Here is a 9,134-nt window from a genome sequence, read left to right on the forward strand (position 1 = left end):
AGCACGTCTGTAACCCGACACCGTTGCAATGAATCAACATCTGACCAATCACGGCTTTGATACGGCCACTAGTGCAGGTGAAGAGATGTCGGTGAAAAGACAGTTTCAGTCCGGCGCAAGCAAGAGGGAAAAAAAACAAAACATGAAGAAACTAGAGCATCACTCGAAGGTGGGTTATTGTATGAGTCAAATGTACAACTTGCGAATGTTGTATAAGTCAAATTGCCAATTGCCATATTAAAACATCAGCTGCAATTCACGACATGAAGAAGGCAGTCTCTGCAGCATATAGGCTAATGCAGATGCAGTTATTTCCAGCATTTTTTATTTAACATTCATTGAAGTATGTTATGCCTTTTATCTGCTAATGTACAGGAGGAAGAGTGATAATCTGTCTGTCTAGTTGGCTTACATAACAGTTAAATATTACAGCTTAAAAAACATGGAGCATGTTTTCCCCTCTTATTCATTTTTATGTCAATTTGCACATTTCATGGTGATGCTCAGCCTCTCCCCTTAACTCCTGACAGTCATCATCATGTCAACCACAACACAGAGAAATACTGATAGAAATGTGTGTGTAGTTGTTGATACATTGCTGACAGAGGGAACTAGAATACAGATTTAAGAAATATCAGTTTTTGAGCATGTCATAAGCATGTTTTGTCTTGACTATATTACAACTATATTATAATAAAATAATATAGTATTTATATTATGGAATTGATTATGATTATTATTATTAGTAGAAGTAGTTTATTTGCATTAATTATATTTTAATCTTTTTGAGGCTAGTATTTGGCAGGAAATGCAGACGTATTCACCTGTAAACGCATACTGAATGACATACATGCACATTTACCATTTACCTCACTGTATAAAAAAGTAACTGTGTTGATAATAATAATAAACAGGAATTATATTAGCAAAGTAGCCTACTTTGTTTCCAAAAAAAATGTTTTCACTCCTGTCGGTTGGGGGGGGGGGGGGCCTCATCTCACAATGTCGCTTGGGGCCCCAAGTTGGCCAGGGGCGGCCCTGCTCCCCTGTTTTGGTAATGCTAAATGTGTCTCTTGTTTTCTTTTGTCATCGGCTTTTTTTTGTAAATTAAAGCTCACTTTTTGTTAATACTGCATTTGGGTCCTACCTTTTCCACGCACCCTGACACATCAACACAGAAACATATGGACATAGGTTGCTATTAGGGCCGGGACTTTAACGCGTTAATTAAGATTAACGCATTTTAATCGCACTTTAATCGCACTTATTTTTGCACAGCGGAACGTTTCTCACTGGATGAGTTTCAGGCGTACCGATTATACTGGAGCACCAACTAACGTTCATGACTTCAGCATGGGACTTCAAACCACGGTGAACAATAGTCAAACATGAACGAACAAGCTGATGAGACCGCTTTGGTCGGCCCCGTGGATGGGAAATTTTGTTTTAAAAAACGGACAGATGGAAGCGTCGATAAGAGCACGGTTGTGTGTACATTATGCAAAAAAGAATTTGCATATCACCGCAGCACATCAAGCCTAAAGTATCACCTAAATGCAAAGCATGTAGCAGCTAGCGTGGACGTTAGCCCGACTCCGAGTGCAAGGAACCACACCCTGACCCAACCCACACTCAACCAGATGACTGGTTTCAGGGCCAGGATAAGTAAGTCCACGTCTGAGAAAATAACCAACTCCCTGGCTCACTGGATTGCACTCGACTGTAGACCACTTGGAGTCAAATCCATGTGAAAATTGCTTCTCACTGTTCTCAGGTCAAATATGTATATTTGATTAAAAATGCGATTAATTTCGATTAATTAATTACAAAGCCTCTAATTAATTAGATTAATTTTTTTAATCGAGTCCCGGCTCTAGTTGCTATATAAAAAGTGTGCAATTGTATTTAGAATCTCATCCACAACCCTTTTTTAGTGGGTGGTGGACATAACATCCTCTACGGGGGTCCTGGGGCATTCTCCCCAGTGGCGGCTGGTACATTTTTCTCAAGGGGGGGCTCTACCAAAATGTAAGCAAACGTATATACAAACTCAAAACATATGTCATATTACAATGCAGGGTTAGCTCAAAGGCACACAGCACTTGATACAGTCTATTATTGTAATGCCTGTTTTTGTCATCCTCCTTATTATGCTTACAGATCCCTATCCTTTGGAAAGGGAGGCAGGGGGAGCAAAATATAGCCCTGGTGTTGCTACAGGTAGTTAGCCCAGCCTTCTTGCTAAACCAGCTCCTTGAAAAAGAGCAGGTATACTGCCTTCCTCTGTCCTTAACTCCTGCCTATGTCAGGCTGATCCGGTCGGAGCTCTTTTACTTTCAGCTTTCCCTCCAGTGTCTTCCTCTCAAAGAGTGTTTCTTTAAGTGATTAAACATAATTGTCCTTCTCCATATTCGCTATAACTTAGTACTTTTTTAGCATATTGTTTATTATATTAGAACTTTGTTATAACAATGGGTTAACTTTTTTAACACATGTAAGATATGCAACACTAAGCTGTCTGTGGCTCTTTCCTGCTGTAACGCTGCAAATGTCCCCTCTGTGGGACTAATACAGGTATTCTGATTCTATCTAGTTTTGTTTACACTCCGTCTCCGTCTAACTGTCTCTCATTCAAACGTCAATAACTCACTCTGGCGCTCCTGCTGCCCCCTTGTTGTTGGTGGTGTCAACAGCTGCTTTGGGCGCAGTTTGGTGTGCCCCGAGCTGCTCCTATCTGTTGCATTGAAGAGGTGCGGACTGCGCATGCATCACTTATAACGAGAGTCAATAGGCGCATTCACACTGCGGTACTTTTCCCACAAAGGTTCATGCGAACTTAGTTCATGATCGCGTTCACACCAAAAAGAGCCGGTACTAAAATTAGTTCATACGAACCTTTTTACCCCTCGAAAGTCCCTGCTAGAGAGCAGGGACTTTCGAGCGGCTCTTTTGTGAGAAAAGAGCTATATTGCTGGGTGGATTGCAAACCACGCCCCGTAAAACTCCCAAAAAGTTTTGTGAAGCCGCCATTTTATTATCCTAGCATTAGCATTATTAGCATTAGCATTAGCCCAGCGCAGAAACGCAGAGAGACTAATTTATGGCAACACAAAATAAAACATGGGAGATGAGGAGGTGTCGGCGTTCTGGCGATTTACTCGGAAGTAATCCCCAACTCCGGGGACTTCCGGCCGGGGACTTTGGGCAGCAGTATACGCGTGAAGTGGTTTGCGGCCTGCCAGTAAGCCAAAAGCAGAAGAAGAAGTGACGTCAGCGGCTTCATTTGCCTAATCCACCCCCAGGGACTTATTCCGGTGTGAACGTGATCTGTACTTAGTTCATGCGAACTAAAGAGTTTGCATAAACTAAGTTCGCATGAACCTATGTGGGAAAAGTACCGCAGTGGGAATGCGCCTAATGGGCAAAGATTTCTGCGCCCCAAGCAGGAAACACGTGACTTATCAGCAGTGTTGTGCTAGTTACTGAAAACCAGTAACTAGTTACCATACTAGTTACTTCATTTCAAAAGTAACTCAGTTACTTTACTGATTATTTACACCAACAAGTAATGCGTTACTGTGAAAAGTAACTTTTTAGTTACTTAAAGGAATGGTATGCTCATGACACTCATTTTTAAATAATTATCATCCGATAAAACAGACCAGTCTTTGCCAGTCTTTTTAAAAAAAAAATTATCCGATGACATTATCAGTGATTTTAAACTGATTATATACCGAAATAACAACACTGTGGGCGCCGCCATTTTCCGGACGTGACGTAAACCATGCGTTTGGTTTCGAAGACACGTTGATCTCCATGTTATTTACTGTAGTTTCTCTCTTCAAATATGCCTCACTGTATCGCGAAATATTGCCACAATTCTGATAGGAGGAATGCTCGGTTCCATCTGTTGCCAAAAGGTAAGCGTAAGAAGTACATTCGGAGGCAGTGGCTAGCGAAATGTGGCCGGCCCGAACCGAAAGATTCACAGGCTCATGTATGCAGCGAACATTTCAAATTTCCGGACGACTACTCTGAGAGTATGATAAAACATAACATGGGATTTATGGAACAACCATTACTTAATGGAGATGCAGTACCATCGGTCTTTCTGGTGTCATCACCGACCAGGACACCAGTTCGGCCAGTTGAGAAATCGCCCTCTGCAAGTGTGAAGCGACGGAGGAGCAGAAGTAGTGCTCGGAGTAAGAATAAGGTATGTTATAGCGCATTTCCATTGCAGCGGCTAGCCCCGTTTTAACGTCCTTTAGCGTCCAGGCCAGTGCCATATAGATAGAAGAGTTACGACAACGGAAGTCCAAAAACGGTTATCGTCACGTGGTTCATGTAGATGAGGATCGTTCCCCGGAAGTTCATGGCGGGCAATGTGAATGCATTGATAACAGGAGATAGAACTACGATTGTTGGTAATTATTAGTGAATAAAGGTTTTGATTTGCAATATTTATACAACAAATCGATATGTGTATGTATTTACATCAATGTTTTAAAAAATAAAATCGAATTTGCTAATATTAAGTGATAATATTAGGATTAGTGTGGACAACTAGTTTACATGTTAGGCTAACAGTGCCTTGGTTAAAGAGCCTGTTGCTGTTTATTTATAGCTTTGAATTCTTTCAAACCAATATTATCTTCTTAAACTTGTATGGTAGTCAGGAGCATCACTTCTAATGTTTATTGATACATCTAGAGGGAGGGGATCTAAAGTAATGCTTTAAAATTCAGATTGGATTCATTTCTACCATTTTCTTAAATTCATGGTAGTTTCAGTATCCCCATGGTAATTGAGGACACAAGTTATCTAAATGACTAATGTCATCTTTATGGCTTTCAGAAAGGACAGGAGACCGACAGGTGACTATCAAAGGACTAGCAGCAGCAGCAGCAGCATGATGATGATGATGATAATGATGTTAAATGTGTTGTTTTAGGAACATCCATTGCAAATACATGGAATTCAATAAACATTGAATAGCATATCATGCAGTTTGTCGGTGACTTTTCCTCCGTGTTGTCCTGGTTTGCTGTGCTGCCTCCTAGTCGCCACCATGGTTTGCTGTGCTGCCTGGGGATGCTCCAATCGCTCCGAGAAAGGAGTACGAATGTACGGCTTCCACACTGACACAGAGCGGAGGAAGCAGGAGCAATTTCACGACCAACAGCAACAAAATATGTGATGTAATTATATACAAACACTGCACTTTTTCACAAAACGAAAACCACACCATTGGGAAAGCTTAATGTTTTGTTTAATACAAAAAAACAGGGAAAGGCTTGAAAAAACACAGAGTTGAGACTCAGGGTGCAGGGTGAGGGTCTCAGTGCAGGTATTCAGGCTCCATTGAATCCCCCTCTGGTTCTTGTGCTGAGAGAGGGAGCAACAGACAGGAGAAAGGGTTATACACACACAGCACACCTATTGGATGGGAAATGCCTTGGGGCGATAAGGTGTTTACTTATACAAAACAGTAGTATTAAACTTACCTTGTGTTTTCACTCTCACTTAAGTCCCTCTCCCTTTGCCATCGATCCAAAATCAACTGAGCTGCAACATTATACAGACAGGTAATAACAGAATCACAAGGACACAATATGGCTCTGCTAAAAACACTCGCTCTTACACGCACCAAAGTTATATTTATCTAATATTTAACTCCCTCCACCCCTGCATACAATCCCGTTTAGAAGCCCCTCTTCTCTAATTCAACATGTTGGACGAAATGACATTAAGAGAACGGAATGTACAATTGAAAGGCTGTTCAACGTGTGTTGCTAACTTGCTTCGGTATGCTAGCTTAATCTGTTATCTGTAAACGTTCCCTAAATCTACTAATTTAGGGATATCCACTGACATCCTTTAATACACATGTTTCATTTGAATCAGATGTACTGATAATATCCGCAATATAAATCTTTAAACTTCTTCTTACCTTTAAAAGTCCGTCACGAACGGTGTATTATGCTGCAACTCCACAGCTCTGCCAGCCTTGGCGCTAACTTCCGGGGAACGATTGAGAGGCTCCACGATCCGCCATTGCTGTAAAAAAGTGGTCCATTGGAGTGAACGGAGATGTCGTAACTCTTCTATTAAATGGCTCTGGTCCAGGCCAGGACAGTTTTTGGTGGCCTTTCCATATAGCGTAGTACCGGCTAGTGTGTATTTTCCCCCAGTTTTTTCCGGCCCCATAAAATCGTGATTCTATGGCCAGGGACAACGAAGCTGAGTATGCTAAACTAGAGAGGGGAATCGCTAGCAAGGGTGGTACTACATGCATACCTATAGTATCTTATATCATCTTCCTATTATACACACATGCATTTCCAAACATTTGGACTACCTATGTTGCAAATGTATTATCTTTTCAATTTACACACGGCATCTATCGCACGTCCGTCCTGGGAGAGGGATCCCTCCTCTGTTGCTCTCCCTGAGGTTTCTCCCAGGTTCCCTTTAAACTGTGGGTTTTCTTCGGAAGTTTTTCCGTGTACGATGTGAGGGTCTAAGGACAGAGGGTGTCGTATTGTCATACTGATATGTATGGCTGAATTCCCCCATCCAATCTCTTCACATTGGTCAAAACTTCTTCCTCTGCTGACGAGTTCGAACTCAAATACCCCGCCATGTTTCCGTGTGTTGACAAAGTGAACGCATGGATGACGTCACGACCATCACGTGACTACTGAAAATGGCAAAAATGGCGGCGGCCAGACGGAATATACAGGTTTTGATAAAAAAGAGCTATAAAATCATTATTTACTGGGGAATATCGCTGATTTCTTCAGGGTATGGTTTAAACATAATGTTTCACTAAATACTGAAGTTTTGATTAATATCTAATGAGTGGACCATTCCTTTAAAAAAAGGGCTCCCATTAATGCCCTTATAGCCTTCATTTCAGTACTGTTATTGCGTTGGAGAATAATACAATCTGTTGATCAACTTGACATGCATTATATGCAATCTGGATTGCATCGATATTAGCTGGCTTTACATTTTTGTATATTCTTTCTCCAGGGAGTTGGAAAAAGTGTTCCGTCCCATATGCCGTGTGCCGCCCGGACATGCTATCATGCTAACTAGCTCCCTGAAAGCGGGTGACTCCACTGTAGCAATAGCCTGCATGCGTTCTACAACATACCGTGCAATGGCTTCATCGACTTTTCCCTGGCTAGCAGTCCCTTGGTTAAAATCCAGCCGCTGTTGCTTAGGTGGAGGTGGAGGTGCAGTGGCGTTAGTCTGGGTCTGTGCCGGTCATAGTTACTAGCTTCGTCCCAGCATGTTGTTTTTACAGATGTTTTAAGAGATTTGAATGACTGGTTTGGGCAGTAGATAGGCTCTTTGACCCGCCAGGACACAACTTACATTTAACAGAAACTTTCTTTTCTTTGTGCTCGACAAAGTGAAATAGTGAGAATATCTCCAGGTGGAAAAACTAGACTGGAGCCCCCGCCGCCGCCATGATAGTCTTGTTAGTAACAACACACACACGGCCACAGCCCGTCTCCGCATGTGACACAGGAAGTATCTAAGTACATGTACTTAAGTACAGTTCTCATCGCTGTTGACTATATAAAAAAACTAACGCAGTAACGGAGTAACGCACCATGTAGTAACGGTAGCTGAGTTACTGAATTTAAAAAGTAATGCGTTAGAGTACTAGTTACTGCCAAAATAACGGCGTTACAGTAATGCGTTACTTTGTAACGCAGTAGTCCCAACACTGCTTATCAGTAACTTTAGACATGGTAAAACAATCTTTTTTTTTTTTTAGTTTTGTTTTTTGTTTTTTATAAACAAACAGCCAGCACAATAGCAGTTGGCAAACAAGTAAGGATGACAACAGTGTGACTCGAGTCCGACAGGATAAAAAACAAAGAACAAAAAAATGGACTGCGACAGGACAAAATCAACGAAATCTAAAGGCTCTGAGTCTAAGTCCATTATTAATAATATAATGCAAAAGTAGGAATCAAACAATGTGTATAAATGGAACAAAAATACCAAATATATCAAATAAAAACATAGCACTTGTTGGCCAGTCAGCCGCCCACTAATCACAGTTTAACAGCGCAGGTCCACCACCCTATTGTACAGAGACATCCGGCATGTCCAGCTCACGTATATACTTTTAGAAGGGGTTCCACATCTTGTGGAATTTCCCCAGGAGCCCCTCAGTATGCACCTTATTTTCTCGATAATTTATCGTAGATTATACATTTAACTGACACCAACTATACTGTATAATATGTACCTTGTTCATAAATCTTTTTTTTTTAAATAATAATGTAATGTCCTATGGGCCAGCCGCCAATGATTCTCCACCGGGAAGATTTTTTTTAAATGTTGAAGTTACATGCATCAATCTGGTGGCAACTTTGAGAGCAAAATTAGGGACTAGATCTATGGATACATTAGTGATGTGTCGGTCGCGAACAAGCCGGCTCAAAGAGCCAGCTCCGTTCTTTTAAGTGAACGACGGGAGCCGGCTCGCGCCCTCGAACGAGCCGTTTTTTTTAGTTAAGTAATACAAGATGATATCCGCGCTATAGCTGCTCCGTGCATGCATGCAGTGACATGTAATATCCAAGGATTAGAGACTGTTGGATGCTGCTGTTTTGAGCATTTTAATACATTTATTTGTATTATTTTTTTTATGATTAGAGACGGTTGGATGCTGCTGTACTGAGCTTTGCAATATATTTATTTTCACTATGTTATTTATTTATGATTATCCTTAGGCTCAGCAAAGATTTGATGTCAGCTGTTGCGGTCTTTTTTCTATAGTTAATAGTTACTGAAATAGAGCCCTGCTGTTTTGTCAGGGCTTTTCTTTAAATATAATTTTAAAATGTCGATACAGTAGCCCCTTTTTTTAAATGTCTGCTTAAATTGTTATAGGTGTTGCTATCTGCTTTGTGTAGCGTGATTCTACAAGCAAGTCAGTGCATTCATTGGGTGGCATCAGAGAGTTAAGGGTCTGTAAATGCAATGAAAACATTTTATATTAAACATGTAATTTCTACTTTTGAATACTTCAGTACAAAGGATGTATTGAATAATTTAAGTGATATGTGTACACATACAGTGGGGCAAAAAAGTATTTAGTCAGA

General features: G+C 41.0%; 1 protein-coding gene across 1 annotated transcript in view; it reads left to right on the forward strand.

The window, feature by feature from the left end:
- grip2b (glutamate receptor interacting protein 2b) overlaps positions 1-9,134 on the forward strand; it is a 366,783-nt gene that overhangs the window by 40,325 nt on the left and 317,324 nt on the right. The gene's annotated exons all lie outside the window — the stretch shown is intronic.

The sequence above is a fragment of the Pseudochaenichthys georgianus genome, chromosome 5 (assembly GCF_902827115.2).
Source record: "Pseudochaenichthys georgianus chromosome 5, fPseGeo1.2, whole genome shotgun sequence".
Taxonomy (NCBI): Eukaryota; Metazoa; Chordata; class Actinopteri; order Perciformes; family Channichthyidae; genus Pseudochaenichthys; species Pseudochaenichthys georgianus.